Below are 20414 nucleotides of genomic sequence, written 5' to 3' on the forward strand. Positions count from 1 at the left end.
TTGCCAGCTATACACTCCTCCACCAGCCCCCTTGGATTTCATCCAACTAGGAGCCATGTTTGAATCTTGACCCCTCTTTGATTGTTTGACCCTTCTCATCTACAAAAGGTGCTCCTCTCCTCCATGCTTCCACACCAATTCAACAAGCATTTGCCATTCTCATCTACCTCTCTTGGATCTTGAATTGATTTGTGATTCGTGAAGCTCTAGCCTCTCACTCTCTCCTCTTTCCTGCACCCTTTCAAGGCTTAAGGCTCAAGGCTCAAGCCTCTCCCATCCCCTCTCTCTCACTCTTGCTCTTTCAACTTTAAAGTTTACCCCAACCCTCTCTCTCTCTTTCAAGTTTCAACTTTCAAGTTTCAAGAGTCGAGGCTCGAGCATCTCTCTTCGTCTCTCTCTCACTCTCCCTCGAGCCTCTCCATTTGTCACCAGCACCATCATGACTCGTGAGAAGCATGAGGCCTTCAATTTGCACACAATCCATGTGGAGAGGCACACAAAGTCCAACTCCCACCATCGGACGTGCAAGTATTGGGGGAAGCGCTATACAAGTGGTGCAAACCAAGGTCTCCAACATCCTTCCAAAATGGGGCAGCAAGTTGTTCCATGCAAGGAAATCCCTTAAAACATCACGGATGAGATTCTTACCAAGATGAGAGGGGGGTCCACAAGAGGAGAAGGAAGTGGCGTATTGGCACCAATTCCTATGCCTATTAATAAGAAAACATCAAATGTGGGCATATCTTCAATGATTGCAAGAGAGGCCTCTACTATTGGTGGTGGGAGCTCCACATCCGAATCCGACTCCAATAAAAGACAAAGAGTGGAGGCTCATGCAATACCGGAGAGACAATCCTCTCTCTCTGAGGTTCCCAATCGTGTGTGGATCGGTTTCTTTTCTTAGGGAAAGGTAACAGCTTGGGGACGTTGAAATTGCATACACGGTGATTGAGTGCAATCTTGCATTCAATGTCCTAAAGCAAGAGCAATGGAAGAAGATGGTAAAAACCATTGCCAATGTGGGTCCATGTAAAGGATGGACCGATGTCATATACAACGGCATGAGGACGAAAAAGATTGATGAAGAGGAGAGGATTGATGGAGCTCTTGGTCCTATTCGGGCCGTATGGATAAACCATGGTTGCTTTATTCTCACCATGGAGACGTGCTCTCAAGGGCCATACGTGGAGTGGATGGAGTGATCGTAAGAAATGGGGCATCATCAACATACTCGTCTCGTGTCCACTCAGCACTTACTTGTTGCAGGCCGTAGATACCGGCAAGAGGGAGAGGAAAACAACAGGTGCATTCATCTACCGCCACATTCGGCAAGCTATTGTTGAGGTATACATTGCCTTTTAAATTTGTTTTCCTTTCTTTCATTATAATTTATGCATAACTATCTATCTCCCTATTCTCTCTAATATCTATCTTGATTCCCTCTTTCCTCTTTCCCCCCAACCCCCATCTCTCTTCATTCTTGAATCTTCAAAGTTGAAACTTGAAAGGCTTAACTCTCTCTTTTTCTCTCTAACCTCCAAGAATTGTTACTCATAATTTGTGGTTGTAGGTGGGCTCCTCGAATGCGGCACAAGTTGTTACCGAAAATGCATTGAATTGTCAGTGCATGGGTTGTTTACTTGAGGCCAAGTTTCCCATGATCATGCGGACTCCATGTGCAAGTCATTGTTTGGATTTCCTCAGGAAGGACATTGGGAAGCTCAAGTGGGTGAAGAGGGTGGTCTCCTTTACTACTGCTGAAGTGTTAGTTGATTGGTCTACTAGTGACTCACTTACTGCACTTTACGCATCCATTCCTAGGACATCCACTGCACGTTCTAAAATCCCTTTTCCACCTCGCCATATGCGATGGTGACCACACACTTAGCCTTTCCCTTTTTTTTAAACTTCCATTGCATACTTACATACTCATTGCATTGCACTTAGCTTTGCTTTCATTTATTTTTAGCTCACCTTTATGCTTGCAAATTTTGATCTCTTTTATAAGTTTATGTATTTTAGTGTAGGGCTAACATGCAAGCTTGCACCAGTCCTTCCTGAGCTGGAGACAAGAGATGCATGTTGTTCCTTTCATGGTTCCATCTTGGAGCTTTGTTCTTCTACTAGCATGGGGGTTTTCCCTTCCACGATGGATCATGCAGCATCTCTCTTAATGCTATTATGGTGGTGACTTCTATCCTTGCTCTTCTAGTAGAAATGCTTCATCATCTTCATCCACATTGTTTCTCGGCACCATACAAAGACCGACACCCTCAAGCTCTTCTTCTTTCTTTGGCATCCACATCCAAGTTGAGAGGGAATTCCTACCCTTCTTGGTATTCTACAAGTGTCAGCACTTGCCTTCAACATCAGACCTCCCCCTTGTTATACCTTTCACTATGCATTGCATGATTTCATCATCTTTGTACTAGAGCACTTGGACAAGTGAACAATTTTCCAATGAGGGACACTGTCCAAGTGGTACATATTGCATGAGTATTCTTTAGCATGTAGCATACTATGCATCCCATTGTGTAGAGCACCATTGGACAAATCCTAAGCTGTTTCCACTAGCGGATTACACCACCATCTTTCTTCATGTGATTCTTCATCACCTTTCCCTCATCATCGACATCCTCAAGTAGTTACGTACGCTTATACTGTTCTATGATGTGTTAGATGTACCATCCCCATTTCGGTCTTTTGGGTCACTATTACTCAATTGGCAACCACCTATCAAATTAACTTTCCAACCAAACCAAAAGAAAAAAAAAATCAATGTGATTCCATCCCCCTTTGTAGAGCTTGGCAGGCCACTAGGTAGCCGATGAGCACCCTTTGTCCAATGCCCTATCCTCTCTAGGGTGACTACTTGGACTCTCTTGGTAAGATAAGCATCACCTTTGCAATGTCGGTAGGCCATTGGACAGCTGTTGTATACCCTTTATCCGATGCCCTAGTCGCTTTGGAGTGGGACACCTTAGGGTAAACATATCAAGCATTCCCTTTTAAGCTCTATTTTGGGCATGAGATGGAGTATTAAGCTAAAATATGTTTTACAGTTGATCAGCATTTTCAAATAGCTCCAAAACACACTTAATTAATGAAAAATGCCAATTTGGTGCACGATCTGAGAGAGCTTCAGTGGTCTCCCAAAACTCTAATTTTTTTGGGCACCCTTCAATATCTATAAATAGACGGCCTACCCACCATTCAGCCGTATCCTTTGGTGCAGGTTTCTCACTCTACCATGCAGATTTCAGCCATCAACCACCTACCATATGTTGGCTAGCCATCACCGACTATAGTCTATCACTATTCAACCCTGAGGGGCCTATTTTCAACCATCGCTCTACTATTTGGAGGTCTCCATCTAATGTGTCATCATAGCACCTGATCAGCCTGCGTTTTCAATATCTAGTGCCAGGCGATAAGCTACTGCCATCTCTCCCAACAAGCGACTACTGTAGTATCTACGTTTTTGCTATCCAGTAGGCCATCTACATCAACAAACACCTCTTCTGTTTGCCGCTTGATAGTTCTCTGCCTCAGGTGACCAGTTTTCAGCCTTCTCTACTGGTACACTGGTGCCTTTATGAGATTTTAGCCTCCAACTACTATGTTTTGGTAATCAGCCTGCTGCCCTTCGTTATTCAACACACTCTCATCTCCAACTAGTGGTTACTACACTTGGGATCCATCTCCAATGGACGTCACTCTCTAACACTACATTGCTATGCCCTTGGGCATTCTGTACACTTTTACATTCATTTACAGCATTCATTCACTTTAGAGTTTCTTTTCTCTATGTTTGTCTCCATGTTTGAGTTTAAGTTTTTGTGTTTTGAATTTAGGGTTTAAGTTTTTCTTATCTTTGTTTGAGTCTTTGTATTTCAATCTTGGTCGTACATGTGTTTCCTCAGTGCAAACCCTAGCATATCTTCACACCCTCAAATCCCACAATGACTCACCCTACTGAGAAGGGAGAGAGTGCACGAAAGGGTGAGAAGCTAAGAAAAAGCTATTTGCACATGACACCTTATAATATTTGCACATTGAATAATTCTCTCGGAAAGCCTCTTGCCTCTATGTATCACATGTTGAAGATAAGTGCACGTACCTTATTAGTAGCTGAAATTCCAAGAATTATCAAAGATTTTAGATGCTAGCCCATCCCAATTGATTTGGGGCAACATTTGGCCAATTTGTGGTTCCATTTGTACAAGTCTTGGGTAAAGATCAAGGGGGCAATTGGCCCGAATTGCTTACTGATCGGTTGGACAGCAAGGGGCTTTTGGATTAGCAAAGGAGATAGTGAAATCTCAAATTGTACTACATTCATTAGCAATTCAAGTTAAAGAAATATCATAAGAGGTGCCAGTTTTGGGGCTAATAGGTTGTCCAATGTCCAAGAATGCTATGGTAAAGTGTGCATTTTAATTTATATTCATTTATTCATTGTTGTGATTAAGTACTTAGACAGATTTTACCACCTTCATCAAGAAGGAAGGCCGGTTTCATAACTATTCACCAATGGATGCAAAGTGGATGGAAGAGGATTACTTGGCAAACCATCCTCAATTGTCGCAACTTTACCTAGATGACTTTCAGTTAGAGCTGACTTTGGCTCGGGCTATTAGGTTCAACAGAGCGGGGGTCCAAAGCAATGCCTAATGCTCAAGGAGAAGGTAGCACTTCCACTCTACCAGTTATAGACAGCTCTCATATGTAGTGGATCTCGGATGTATTCAGCATGCATCTAAGGTATTGTGTTAAGAATATGTGTACTATGAGGTCACTACTTAGTACACCTAATGCTCAAGGAGAAGATAGCACTTCCACTCTACCAGTTATAGACAGCTCTCATATGTAGTGGATCTCGGATGTATTCAGCATGCATCTAAGGTATTGTGTTAAGAATATGTATACTATGAGGTCACTACTTAGTGTACTAGTCACTGTGAAATGTTTGCAGATGAGTATGATTGTTACCACAGCTCTACGGCTACCCATTTGCATCAATTTGACATCAATTTGGGGATCAAAATCTGATCAGTTGGGCATCAGTTTTGACCTCAATTTATGATCAGTTAGAGATTAGTTTATTGTCACTCTTGGATTAGTTGTGCATCAGTTTTGATCAATTTTTTGCACTCAATTTGAGATCACATTTGCATCGGTTAGTAACCAATTTTCAGATCAGTTACTGATCAATTTATGCTCAGTTTTCAATGGTTATCAGCTGCTTCCATGGACACAAACATGTTAGTGAATGCCATTAATAGTTTCAGCCATGATTTATGCTGAGTATATGCTTTACTGTGGTTGTGTGGTCAAGACAATTGAGAAACATGAGTTATGGATGCATCCGATGAGTTTCTAGCAACAACTTTGGATATTTTGTAGTTTTATGTCATGTTTTTGCTGGCTAGGAATTTTCAGCAAGTGTTGGGCATATGGCATGGTTAGACAATAGTGACCAATGTTGTGACTATGATGCCTTATAAAAATTCCATTACAATACACTTTTGCTTTGGCACAATAGAGTGCAAAAGATTGTAAGACACCTATGACACACATGGCAGTTATTTCATGGTAACAAGCCAAGGACCCTGAGGAAGTAGTGGATTCCAAAGGCAAAAGTTATGACAAGTTATGTGAGCTGGATTTTGGATGTCAATTGGTGTTACTTTTGACCCTAGGACAGTTAATTGCCATTTAGTGTCAATGGTGACACTAGGGACTAGGTATTAATTAATCAATTAATGTTGGTCTAAGGATTTATTGAGGCAAGAGACGATTTAAGGTTGCAAATGGCCTAGCGAATCAAATTGTGGATGGGCACAATTAATTTTGGGCAAGGTAAGAAGGACTGAAATAAATTTTTAGAATTAACTAATTCTGAAATTTAATTAATTGCATGGAATTTGCTAGAAAATTGGATTAGAAGGCTACCACTTAGAAAAAATATCCATGCAATGGAAGAAAAGGCTGTTTGGGGATAAGGGAGAGGGGAGAGCCATTCAATGCATCGAAGTTGTGAAAGAGAGAAAGCAAGTGCTACTGGTCTAATTCTGGAGCGAGAAACAACCATTGGATGCAAGCAACAACAGCAAGAGGCCTTCTAGAGGCAGCCGACAGCAGGGAGACACCCGTCAAGGGCTAGTGACAGCCTCAGGAGGCTAGCAACTGCATTCTCTAGGCTCAACGCAGCAAGCAGCTGCATTAAATGCAGATTAGACAAGGCAGCAATCAGTTTTGAGTCATTTCCCACGAAGAATCTCAGATTTCTCTCTCATCTCAACATTCTCTCACCTTCTCCAGCTTGTGCTCAACCATTCTCAGTAAATCTCAGCCATTTGTATAGCAGACCTCAGTCAAATTTAGTGGACAGCAAAGGAATTTCACCTATAAACCCTAATTTACAACAGATATTAGGTTTTAGCAGCCACCTTGGGACATGTGCCATTTTTCATAGGCATCAAACGGGGAAATCATTAGCTGAAATTCAATAAATTATTAGAGATTTTAGATGCCAACCCATCCCAATTGACCTGGGACAGTATTTGGCCAGTTTGTGATTCCATTTGTACAAGTCTTGGGTGAAGATCAAGGGGGCAATTGGCCCGAATTGCTTGTTGATCAGTTGAACAAGGGGCTTTTGGATCAACAAAGGAGAATGTGAAATCTCAACTTGTACTCCATCCATTAGTAATTCAAGTTGAAGAAATACCGCAAGGGACACCAGTTTTGGGACCAATGGGGTGTCAAATGTTCAAGAATGTTGTTGTAAAGTGTGCATTTCGATTTACGTCCATTTATTCATTGTTGTAATTAAGTGCTTAATAGGGTTTTACCACCCTCTCCAAGAAGGAAGACTAGTTTCACATGCATTGATAGCCCAACAACTCATGACAAATGGCCAATAGTAGCGACCAAACCTTCTTTGACACCGGGCCAGAAAGGAACTAATGGCGGGTGGTTTCTACAGATATCCAACAAAAGAAACAACCACCACTAGAAATCCACCACTTGGAGAGTGCAAAGGCAAGTGGAAGAGCACCAATCAACATTTGCCAAATGAAAACCTTGTATCAAAAAGCCTATCATCACCATAGATTTCCACCACACTTGACCTTTCTAAAGCCCCCAATTGGTGTTGCCCTTCTTAGCAAGCCAATCCTTATTGCACATAAGCAAGTGGCATATCTAATTGACTAAAGCACGGCCCAAATGCAACCGACCATTAATCATCCAATCCTGCCAAGGGTCCTCTTGGTCCAAAGGGTGGAGAGGCTACATGGCATGTAAAAAGGTTAAGATGGAGTCCCACAAATGACAATAGCCTCTAGGAATACGAAAGTAGCATCAAATTGATTTGAAAGACATGGAAGCCCCACTTGTAGGTTGAAGAGCATCAATAACAATGATCTATACTAGGGGCGTCATGCTATTCACCATCAGCCTTTGTTTCTATTTACATTGCCAAGTGAGAAGTTTCACAATAGCCTGCACTTTGCTCTTAGGGAGTTTGCCGTCTCCGGATCCAAAGGTGGGTGCCAAGAAGATTTCATAAGGATAGATCTCTAGGAGTGTACCAAATAATTCAAAAGCATGGAAGACTTAAGATGAAGAGGTTGTTCAACATTAACCATGTGCCACCATGAAACAAGGTCCCAATCCTTCCATTCAGCACTTGGTAGGATTGGGACCATATGCCACCATGAAGCAAGGTCCCAATCTTGCCAAGGTCAATTAGGAAGGAGAGCAGGGAAGGGCTCTCTAGGCTGCAGTGACGTCAAAATCTGTGTGTGTGTGTGTGTGTGTGTGTGTGTGTGTGTGTGTGAAGCTTAACTTAAATGAGTAAAAGTATATACATTAGGCCTTTTGGCCAACCATAAAAAGTCCTAACAATGCACAAGTCAAGCCAAAAGGCTATCAAAGTCTAGCACACAAACATCATGCCAACGGCACAATAGGAGCAGAGTGAACAATATCCAGCCAAGAAGCAGCCACATCAAGGAGGACCAGGTCCGCTGAACATCTCTCTCTCTCTCTCTCTCTCTCTCTCTCTCTCTCTCTCTCTCTCACAGAGAGAATCACGACATTGTATCTGTTGGATCTCAAGTGCCACTTTGGTCTCTTTAGGGACATTAATACAATTTATTTACCTATTTATCTCTCCTCCCCTATGTGGCAAGGAACATGCTGAATTTGGGATGCTCAGGGCTGCACACTGCAATAAACGCCCCTGTTTGTGGGTGAAGATCGTATTGGGAAGAGATTGGATCAGTTTGATGCTGTACTTGTTTTCAGAGTTGTGAATTCGGGCATCCATGTAATGTTTATGTGAGAGTTTAAAATGGAAATGGAAGCATAAAACATAAAGACACTAACTCTAAATACATTGAACAGTAAAAGCAGAAAACAGAGAACCCATGGATGATAAGAACTGGCAATGGAATCCATCATATAAAGCACACGGGCAAGTATACAATAATGGGTACAAGGCTTCACACGTGACTAGCAGTAGCACTACCAATATCCCCCTCCAATTTCAGCAACTCGAATGATACAATGAGAAGGGACTAGGCTGTATAAAGCCCATGTGAAAAGCCACAGCAGGTCAGCTAGCTGAATAGGGTTGGACTGATGAGTTCATCCAGCTAGGAAGTGCATCGCTAGTAGAACGATGAATACCCCAACCTTGGGTGCTAATGCCAATGCTGAGGGAACCTCACAGAAGACATTAATGTCAATGTTGATCATAGTCGCACCCTAATCAAAGAATGTAGAAATAGCAGAATCTCTTTGCCTATCACTAAGAGCCTTGCAGAAGTACATAATGATCAGGATTCCTTACCTTTAGCCATCCTGCCAAAGCAACCCTCCATGTGAGAACAACTAGGAGCAAAGCCTACTCACTGTCAAAGAATACCATCATAGACCTAAAGACACACCAACTTCAAGGTTTCAAAACCGCCAAATAAGTAAATGCTTGTAGAAACCCATGCTCAAAGAACCACCACATCATAGGTATGATTGAGGCATGGATACTCCACGACCTCCAAACTCTCACAGTCCCCCTTTGGCCCAGGAACACACGAGGGGTGACAACTCGCTAAAACTAGATATCAAATTCTATGGTCACGTCAGCCTTATCTGTCTGCCTAGAATTAAAGTCGAAGCTGTACAAGAATGAAGCATCTGAGCCACCTCTTGCCCTTTGCCTCCTTGGAATCTACTAGTCTTCCCTCTCTCTAGTCATAAGTGCTCTTGGATAGCCAATTTTGGCATAAGATAGCTATCTCCTTTGTAACTTGAGAGCTGACTCATTTCCCTGCAACATTGAGGTCATATGCTGAAAGCTTATCATCTGAGATGAGGTCTCGACCCTTAGGCATCTGCTACACCATCACACTCGGGAGGAAGCTTGTAAAGAGTAGTCCTCACCAAATGAGCTTCTAGAAGATCAACTCACATGTTACGAGGACGATCCTCTATTGTCATCACTCATAGAAGGAAATATTGCATTGACCACCTCAAAGCCAATGGTCTGGAGCTGACTATAGAAAGTGACAGTCCCCCATAGTGGACGAAGCCTCGTACATGAGCCAGAGCTCAATCCACACCTTTGGAGATGTCCCACACAAAGTAACTTCCAGTACATTTTCTTTGGAGACGCACTAAGGAAGCACTACATATGCCAAAGCATCATTATGGTCCGATAGAAGGAATTCTCTTAAAAGTCCTCTTCAGCAAAATGGATAGCTATAGGATCGGATATTGAGGTGAAAGAGTTGAACCAGAGCCGATTTACCATACTCTCATTTGCACAAACCAAGCTTTCATAACAACACTCCATGTGTGATAGTCACATTGCAAAAGTGGAGATTTATAGGTGCGTTGAGGGGCTAGACAAGAGTGGGGACTTGAAGGCTCAATATTGATGCAATGATTCCTTAGGAATGAGTCACCGCCCCCCCCCCCCCCCCCCCGGCTAGCGTGTTCTCACCATAAGGTCTCCCAATGCAAGTGCCATGACATTATCTTCATCATTGAGATTGGTTGGTGTGGTGGCACAATTGGAAGGATCAATGCTTGCTAACCTTCAATGGAAAGAACCTCTATGGATTCATGTGAGGCTACACAATAGGTGTGGAGAGAGATGCGCAAGACCCTCCACCGAGTAGTGCCTAGCTCTGAGTATATCACCTCAAAAGCTTTTGCTAGTAGTCAATCAGGGGCACCATTTTCTCCATAAGGTGGAGATGCATGACATGATCTTCATCGTTGAGACCAGTTTCTAGTATGTACTATGGTGGAATGGGATGACTTGCCCAACCAACGGGTGATAGAACCCTTGGTGCGGCACAATTGGATGGGTCAATGCTTGCTAACCTTCAATGGGAAGAGCCTCTATTTATGCACCCTTGGCAAAGATCAGGTATTCCATCATCCACACCCTTCATGGGTGTTTGGAGCAATTTTAACATTCAACATCGACAAGAGCTCTATTGTTGTTCCTTCATACCTAGGGCTATCGCTTGGTCGTCACACCCCCACCTTGGCTTCCCTCCCCCATTCCGCCTAGACCAGTCTGAGAGGCCTTGTATTGATATAATTTGTTTTTCATGAAGCTCAAGCTATAGACTGTTGAGATACACATATACACACAAGACTTATATCTCTCTTGGCACGTAATTTGCTTCTTGGGTTTTAGTTTTGCACCGTGCTAGAGGAGTTGGACCCTTTCCAAAATTAGAAGCATTACAGCAAAGTAACGGGATTACGGACAAACCATAAAAGGGGAAGCGGTCAATATGCTTGCAACTCCCACAAATGAAAAGATAAGAATGGTTAGACAATGGTGTCTAAGATACTTGGGGATTGGTGAGCATTCCCTTGATAGCTCTAATGTGCTTACCTCTCGCGTGATATGTCTACCATACTCAACGGCTACCACTCTTCTATCTCTCACAAGCACCCAATGATAAAGCTAGGTTACGTAATCTTCCCTCCAAGAGTTACAATCAGAAATCAGTCGTGACATAGCAAAAACTAAAATTTTACCATTGAAATCAACTGCATGGTTTCTTGCATCCAAATCGTTGCTCTCGCAGTTCAAGGTGAAAGACGTAGGACCACCTGCAAGAAACTCCATGATCCAAATGAAAACCAATCAGACATTATGCCAGAAAAATGGTCTTCCATTTGTTGAAGCTTTGTGGTTCAATAGTAAAAAATGAGCGTAACTTGAGCACTCTATAACAGCTTCGGATCCATCTTGAAAACAATCCTTGATCCTCTTCCTTGGATCCAGCCTCCTCCCATCCTAGGGAAACATGAGACGGACCCACTTTCAAAAGAAAAACGAACTTCTAGTCTTAGTCTTAGTAGGATATCATTTTTGTTATAGGTTTGGAAAGCCTTGAACTTCTAGAGGGCTTCTCCAACTTACCCTTTCAAACTTCATTTTTTCAATCACAACCTCTTCCTTTTCCCTCTATCTCACATGTAATCTTTCCTTTTCTCTACCCCTCCCTTTTTAATTAAAAACCATTTCTCATCCTCCTCTCTCTCTCACCTTTTTTTTAAAATTAAAACCCCCTCTAATCTCTCTCACTTATAATCTCTCTCTTTATTTTTTCCCTCTCTTTTTTAATTAAATTCCTCCCCTCTTTTCTTACCCTCTCTTTCTCTCACCTTTTTTTTAAATTTAAAACCCCTTCCCCTTTCTCACACTTATAATCTCTCTCTTCTTTTTTCCCCTTTTTTTTTAATTAAATTCCTCTCTCTTTTCCCCTCCTCTCTCTCTCTCTCTTTCTTAAATTAAAATTTTTAATTTAAACTTTCTTTTTAATTCAACACTTTGAGAGGCAAATAGAAGAAGAAGGAGGATAAGGATTTTTAAAAAAAGAAGAAGAAAGACAAAAAGAGGGAAAAGAGAAAAGAGAATAATTTTTTTAATTAAACATTTTTAATATAGTTTTTGACTTAAAGAGAGAGATTGAGAGGAAATATATAATTTAAAAGAAAGAGAGAAAATAACGAGAGAGAAATTAAAAGAGAGAAGAAAAAATATATAGAGAGAAAAGAGAGCAAGAGAAAAAAACTTGAAAGAAAAAGAGAGAGTAAAATAAAAATAATGGGAGAGAGAGAGAGAGAGGGAAACTGAAAAAAAAATACAAAGAGCAAAAAAGAAAGAAGATGAGAGGGAGGGAGAGAGGGCGGAACAAAGAGAAAGAGAATTATAGAGAGATGAAATATAAAATTTAAGAGAGAGAGAGAGAGAGAGCGAAAGAAAAAAGGAAAAGAGAGGAGAAGGGGGAAAAGAAAAAGGGGGGAAAGAGACACAGAGAAGAAAAGAAGAAGAAGAAGAAGAGAGAGTTTGAATACAGAGAAAGAGAATTATAGAGAAAGGAAATATAAAATTTAAAAGAAAGATAAAAGAAAAAAGAGGAGAAGAAGATGATGAAAAAAGAGGAGAGATAAGAAAAATAGCGGAGAGGGGGGAGAGAGAGAAGAATAAGAAAGAGGAAAAGAGGAAAAGAGGAAGAGAGACGGGGAAAAAGATAAAAGAGAACAGTCTTTTTTTAATTTAAATATTTTTCAAGAGATGGGGTAAGGGAGAGAGAAGAAGAGGGGGAAAGAAAAAGAGAAAGAGAAGATAAAATTTAAAAGAGAGAGAGGGAGAGAGAGGGAGAGAGAAAAAAAAAATTAGGAGAAAGGGGAGGAGAAGAAAAAGGAGCGAAGAGAAAAAGAGAGAGAGAGAGAGAGAGAGAGAGAATTACATATATAGAAAATATAAAATTTATATATTTTAAGAGAGGCTCAAGGGGGAAATGAAAGTGAAAGTAGTAGTAGTAGTAGGAGAGAGAAAGAGAGAAAGAGAGAGAGAGAGAGAGAGAGAGAGAACATGGAGAGAGAATTATAAAGAGAGGAAAGATAAAATTTAAATGAGAGAGAGAGAGAGAAGAAAAAAATGAAAATTAGTAGAAAGAGAAGGAGAAGAAAAGGGGGTAAAGAGAGAGAATAAAAGGAGAGAGAGAGGAGAAGAAAGAGAATTATATATAGGGAAAAGATAAAATTTACATGCTTTAAGAAAGACTGAGGGGGGGAGAGAAGAATAAGAAGAAGGAGGAGGAGGGAGAGGGGGAAAATATGAGAGAGAATTATAGAGAGAGGAAAGATAAAATTTAAAAAGAGAAAGAGAGAGAGAATAAAAATAGAGGAGAGAGAATGAGAAGGAAAAGAGAGGAGAGAGAGAATAAAAGCGCAGAGAGAATAAAAGGAGAGAGAGAGAGAGAGAAAAGAAAATAAAATAAAAAAATTAAAAAGAGAATGAAGAGAGAGAGAGAGAGAGAGAGAAAGAAGAAGAAAAAAGGAAATAAGAGGAGAGGCAGAGAGAAGGAAAAGAGAGGACAGAGGGGGAAGAATAAAAGGAGAGAGAGAGAGAGAAGAAAAGTGGAGAGAGAAAAAAAGAAGAGAGACATAGAGAACCAAGAGAGGAGAAAAAATAAACTAGAACAGAAGGCAGAGAGAGAGAGAGAATTAAACATAGACAATTTAGGGGAAGAGAGAGAGAGGATAAAGAAAAAAATTAAAAACAGAGAGGGAAAAGAGGAGAGAGAAATATAAAAAGTGGATTAGAGAGATGAGGGAAGAGAGAGAAAGAGAGAAAGAGAGGGAGGGAGAGAAGGAAAAAGGAAAATTAGGAGAAAGAGGAGAAGAAAAGGGATGGAGAGAGAGAGAGAGAGAGAATAAAAGGAGAGAGAGAGAGAATAAAAGGAGAGAGAGAGAGGAGAAGAGAGAGAATATAAACATAAAGAGAGAATTAGATAAAATTTACATATTTTAAGAAAGACTCAAGGGGGGAAAGAAAGTGAAAGCAGCAGCAGCAGCAGCAGCAGCAGTAGTAGTAGTAGTAGTAGAGAGAGAGAGAGAGAGAGAACATGGAGAGGAAATATAAAATTTAAAAGAGAGAGAGGAAGAGAAGAAAAAAATGAAAATTAGTAGGAAAGGAGAGGAGAAGAAAAGGGGGTGGAGAGAGACAATAAAAGGAGAGAGAGAGAGAGGAGAGAGAATATAAACATAAAGAGAGAATTATATATAAGAAAAAGATAACATTTATATACTTTAAGAGAGATTGAGGGGGGGAGAGAAAGTGAAAGAAAAAGAAGAGAGAGGGAGAGGGGGAAAACATAGAGAGAGAATTATAGAGAGAGGAAAGATAAAATTTTAAGAGAGAGAGAATAAAAAACAGAGGAGAGAATGTGAAAAGAAAAAGAGAGGAGAGAGAGAGAAAAAAGCATAGAGAGAAGAAAAGGAGAGAGAGAGAAAGAGAGAGAATGAAGAGAGAGAGAGAAAAGAAGAAAAAAATGGAAAAAAGAGGAGAGGGAGAGAGAAGGAAAAGAGAGGAGAGAGGGGGGAGAATAAAAGGGGGAGAGAAAGAGAGAGAGAGAGAGAGAATAAAAGCGGGGAGAGAAAAAAAGGAGAGAGACATAGAGAACCAAAAGAGAATAAAAAATAAACTAAAACAAAAGGTAGAGAGAGAAAAAAAATTAAACATAGGGAATTTAGGGGGGAAGAGAGAGAGAGAGAGAGGGTAAAGAAAAAATTAGAAACAGAGAGGGAAAAGAGAAGAGAAAAAGATGAGAAATGGATTGTTGAGCGAAGTTGTGCAATAGCATGACAATTTCACTTGTTGCTTCAAGGCAAGGACGTTGCATAGCATTCCGTGTGCGCTAGCATTATATTATGAAGGTCACTTGAATTTTGTAGAACTCGAAGCAAGTATTTGTATCATGCGACCTACATTTTGAGGCAACTTATTGTCATTAAATAGTGAGACATTGTTTCATGTGTTGGAAAAAGGAAAACACTCTCTTGTTTGATCAAATAGCATTTCTTATAAGTGAGCGGACAAAAGAGAATAAATCAACGACATACATGGCCATGTTTAGGTACCTGTATGTAGCACACACGCTAAAAATGTATTCGCACATAATGAAGTTTGTTCACAAATAGAGAAAATTTCCAAAGACTTCTTTTGAGGAACGAATTGTGGCATACATGTAAACACACTTAGGATAAAGGGGCCAATGGTGGAATTCTTAACTTTTCACACACCATTTGCCCCTCTACATTAAAAATTTTGGTGTCCCAACCTTATTGCAGATGTGCCACATCAATTTCTTGTTGAATGAAAATAGAACAAGTGGAATTGACTAGGAATTTTAATTTAAAAATTTGGTGTAAATTTTTGGGGGGCACGATTGCAAACACTCCTTCCCCAATTGCCCCAAACCAAGCATGGGCAACAACTAGTTAGGAGCCAATCCTACATGGTTGCTACTCCATGTAGCTCCATTGGTGGAACACTGCATGGTGAGACATCTCTCTCTCTCTCTCTCTCTCTCTCTCTCTCTCTCTCTCTCTCTCTCTCTCTCTCTCTCTCTCTCTCTCTCTCTCTCTCTCTCTCTCTCTCTCTCTCTCTCTCTCTCTCTCTCTCTCTCTCTCTCTCTCCGTGTGTGTGTGCGTGTACTGAAATGTGCCATTGGAAAGCCCCCACATACAGTCGCCCTCGATTTCTCCACTTTCCATGTACTGACACTTCCTTGTCTCGCACTTGAGTGGCATCAATGTTGGAAGAAGGTGCCACAAAGGAATGTTCCATGTGCAGTTTTGAGGAGAAGTTGCTAGGATGTGGATGATTCACATGCGAGGAATCGAGAGGGGAGCTCTAAAGTGCCATCTTCAAGCAACACTATGAAAATCTTGGCTTGGTAATGTGAAGGGTGTTGCAATGGGGCTCAACACTGATAGCACAGGCAATGTCACATGCATGGAGGGATCGAGTTTGAAACCATTTGTGATGAGAATTGTCTTGCAAAGATAGGGAGAATTGAGCCTTGAGCAGTAGGGCATGTCGCCCTACTAATAGATTGCTCATTTCGATTAGCAATATGAGGCTTCCCCCAATTTGTAGAATGATCCCCTTGGATTGGCAACATGACTCTAAGCAAGAAGGAATGCCATCCATTTTCAGAAATGCCCCTCAACCTAGACTGATTGATTCTCTTGTTTGCAAGTGTGTTCAAAATTTTTCCATACATGCCTTAATGTTCATGCTAACTTTGCAGTGTTTCTATTTGTGTGGTGTTGTACTCCTCTTCATAGGTACATTGCACAAAGCAAAGGGAGAGTTCTTACCAATCGAGAGCTTGTTGCTAGATTTTTGGCTTGGTGAATTCTGATATGTGCCATATCTAAATTTCAAAATTTCAAAGAGACCATGTATTTCTTTTCATTATGTTGGAGTCTATTGTATTGTTGTTGGTTTTTTGTTCTTTGATGGTTAAGATCTCCAGCTATGTTTACTTTATGTTGGTCCTAATCAATTAAAAAGTGAAGTGTGACTTTGGAACAAGCCTAACCTAACCACTATGAAGGGGTGAAGGTGGTTTGTATGGGTGTGTTATTAGCATTGCTTGCCAATAATGGTTCATGTGAGATGACTCAATATGTGCCAGATGTCACACATAGTTATGGCTCTTCGTCCAAAATTGATCATCTGTAGATCTACTTTGGTTTGACATACCCAATTTGGTGTCTTTGTTGTGATTTGTGCTCATGTCTTTTAACTATGAATTGGGTCGTTGGGAATTGAAAGCAATTATGTGATAACCAAGGGGGATTTTTGTGTGAAACATGCCCATCCATTCCTACATTATAGTGTTCAGAGCTTGATGTGTTGCAGAGTGTGAAAATGTTATGGAATTTGAAGTGGCTCATATTCTATACTTTTGCATGTGGTGAATTCATTGAAGTATGAAGTATATGAAGTATGAAGCAATTAAGCAGATGGTGGACCATGTCATCCAATTGTTGCATCTAATAAAAATGTGGAAGAAATGAATAACAAGCAAGACCTGACAAGACTATTGCATGGACACGTACCACCATCATGCACTATGCTTGACACTATAAATTGTCGAGTAGGAAGTTCTCAAGGTTTTGAATTACATGGGTTGCTAGCACAATTTGGATATGATAAGGGGCATCTAACTCCTAAGGACAACTGCACAGGAAAGAGCTTTAATGTTTGTGAACTTGAGTCAGGTACATGCTACCTCTTTATCATGTGGCCCTTTAATTAGGAAAGACAATTGTTTTCAAGAGGGGAGCTAGCAAGGTTTACTTGCAAATGGGGCAGTTTGGACAATCCATCCCATGCCTTTTTAGTAAGCACCCATCTCATGGCATTCTCTTTTTGTTGTTCGTAGATAGGAAAGCATTGGAAGTAGAGCTATGCAAAGATCAAGCAATACAGAGAGATAGACGAAGGTGAGGCTCTTCTCACCAATACCCTCTCCCTCGTTTTGTGGCTATTGTGTGAAGCTTCCAAAAAAACAAACAACTATAGTTTATGAACATTGGAATAGCTTGTTGTGATGTGCAAACAAGTACATAGTACAAGTGGTGAGACAAAATTGAACTTAATAATTGATCCAAAATTGATCTATTGACACATAAGAGAGGTGTTGTATTAGCACTAATTGGATTGTAGATACAAATTGGGGGAGTTGGCAGCTAGTGTACTATAGGATAGGATAGTCAATCCAAAAAGAGGGAAGTAGTTTCATGGATGCTACCTATATGCAATGCTACAGGCTATCTAGGAAGCCACATTTTATCAATTGTTGGCTCTTCGGTGGCGTGTTGTTTCTGAGCTTCTTACCATAGGACTTGTCTGCGAGCTCCATCTTTATCTTCCATAAAAAATAGAACATTTTGACTATGTAACAAATTGTGTTGAAGAAGATAAGCTTTTCTTTTTTAAATAGGCTGAAAATGAGCTACCGCTGGGCCTCAGCAGGGTCAAGGTTTAGTGCCATTACTAGCAGCCATTCAACAATTGGCCCCCTTACCATAGGACTTGTCTAGGTTATCTCAAAGGTTTTTACCTCAGCCTTGTATCTACACTACTCTCATTCTTTCATCATTCCTTTAAGGTTGTGTCCTCATATTTTGTTTCTTTTCTTTTTCATCATCCAATTGTGAGCTCCATCTTTATCTTCCATCATTCCTCCATTGTTGTTCATGCTCTTGCTTTGCCCTTTTGCCATTGTTTATCAAAAAGCTTGTATTCCACTCATCTCTACAAGCTTCTTCTCTATAAGTGCAAATGATATCACATTGCTAGCCATCCAAGGTGGACTTAGCTCTCAAAGAGATATAATATCAACAATATCACATTGCTAGCCATCCGAGTTAAACTTAGCTCTCAAAGAGGTATACTATCAACAAAATAAGTAACATCTTCGCTACCTAGTTTGTGAAAAATGCACCTTTCAATCAAGTTTTAGACTTTGCAAGAAGATTTAAGTGTTTTCCACAATCCTTAGAACGACCAATTTTGTTGTTTTTGGACCGTTTTTCTATTTTGTGGTAACCAACTCTTACATCAAGTCACATCTATAGTCTCCAACTTTAGCAAACTCGCTCTTTTTGTTTTCGATACGATTTTTTCTATACCTCACACCACGTTTTCATTTTTCATCACAAATACCATAAAATAAATCTAGTGTTCCTAGATTAAAAGCAAATACATTGCTTCTTTGATTCCAAAACACTTTGCAATTCTAGTTTGAGAAATTTAGTTGTGCATTTGAGATATCAAAATGTCCATGAGCAATGATCTATTCAACATCTAGCAAGTTGACAATAAGATTGATGGGACCGATTATCCATTGTAGTATTAAATGATGTGACATATGCTAGTTATTAAAGGGCTATGAAATGTTACTGCATGTATTTAGAAGTGGCATGAATCTCTTGCTACTATCACTACTTCTACTGGCATAGTGGAGGATGAGGGAAGTCCTAGTATTCACATGCTAGAAGTACATCCCATTCAACAACAATTAGATGGGATGCAAAGGATACACAAACTCACTCATTATTGGCTCTATCTTTCACTACAATTTGATCATGTAAAGCTTCCAATCAGGCTTGGCATATGCTTGTTAATCAATAAAGGATATCGATGAATAGAAACCACTTCAAATGGCATCTTGTTTGCCAATGTTTTAAATGTTTTACTAGACTTTTATTAGGGTTTTTCATCTAAACTTTGACTCATGACCAAGTTGCCCTCACGTTTAATGAGTAACCTAAGTGTTATAACAAAAAGAACATTCCATATAATATCCTTTTGACATGCATGTGCTATAGTCATGAAAAGGGGAAAGGAATGGCTTATTTTTATTCATAGGTTAGAGTTAACATCCTATTCTATGGAAACTTTGGTGAAAATGGTAACTACCATGATAAAAAGAAGAAACTCTTCTATTGCAATTGCAAACATGAAGATTACATTTTCAAGGACTATTAGAAGTTCCAAGGAAGAGAGAGACACTCATATCTAGGTTATATTAATATAAATATGAGATTCATATAATATGAAAACATACAATAGCCCTTAAAAGTACAAGGTACAATCACATTATCAATGATGTTGATTACCATATTGGATTTAAAAATGGATTACAACAACAATTCTTTTGTATTTTAAAAATCATTCTTTTGTACAAAAGAATATTCTCTTATAAGTATTGGGATTGTACACTACCGCGTCATATACTTGAGTGGTGTCTAAGTTGAGTAAATGTGAGGACAAAGGTAAATAAAATGTAAAAAATACTTTTAATTGATTATTTTATAAGACAATGATCTCTTAAGGAGTTTTAAACTATTAACAAAACATTTAATTGGTTTAAAAATCATACACACACAAAAAATATATTTAATTTTTTATTTTATTTTAAATTATATTAAAGTAATTATAAAGTTAAAGATATATTTTAAGTAACAATAGAGAATAGAAAAAATGGGAGAATTAAATTATTTTAATATTTTTAGTTAATGAATTTATTATTTGAGTAGGCCTATTTAGAAAAAAAGGGGGACTTAGATGTTTTTAATAGCTTCACTTACTGTTTTTTCATTCAAATCAACTCGTTTAAGAGAACAAAGAATGTAGAGTTTTTTAATAGCTTTTCTTTATGAAATCATTCTTCACGTGGACCTATTTAGGAGAAAAGGGGACTTAGAGGATTTTAAGGTCTTTACTAGATGAATTTATCTTTCAGGCATGTTCAAGATAGGATGAACTTTAGCACCTCTACTTGATGATTTATTCTTCAAGTATACATGCAAAAATTACAAAAATGTAGGAGAAAAGTCTAGTTAGAATGATGAAGAAACATGGGAAAAAAGTATTGGTTAATTAGAAAGATAAAGATATAAATATTACATATTACGTTAGAAGGTGCAATCATGCATAAGGGAAGCAATGAAATTTGAAATCATATGGTTTGTTTCTATACTTGTGAAGAAAATATTTGATT

General features: G+C 39.5%; 1 protein-coding gene across 7 annotated transcripts in view; it reads right to left on the reverse strand.

Annotated features, from left to right (window-relative positions):
* LOC148015669 (uncharacterized) overlaps positions 1–11665 on the reverse strand; it is a 160394-nt gene extending 148729 nt beyond the window's left edge. For 3 of the 7 annotated variants that reach the window (XM_087665044.1, XM_087665043.1, XM_087665046.1), the window contains exons 1-2: positions 11257–11665; positions 11074–11148 (exon numbers count right to left, since the gene is read on the reverse strand). The gene's annotated coding sequence lies outside the window, so the exon portion shown is untranslated. Of the gene's footprint in view, positions 1–11073; positions 11159–11256 lie in introns of all 7 variants that reach the window. The other 4 variants (XM_087665040.1, XM_087665041.1, XM_087665047.1 and 1 more) reach the window with 4 other exon arrangements.
* Positions 11666–20414: the final 8749 nt, after the last annotated feature.

Source organism: Lygodium microphyllum, chromosome 24, assembly GCF_053477565.2.
Source record: "Lygodium microphyllum isolate KBCC chromosome 24, Lygodium_microphyllum_v1.1.10, whole genome shotgun sequence".
Taxonomy (NCBI): domain Eukaryota; kingdom Viridiplantae; phylum Streptophyta; class Polypodiopsida; order Schizaeales; family Lygodiaceae; genus Lygodium; species Lygodium microphyllum.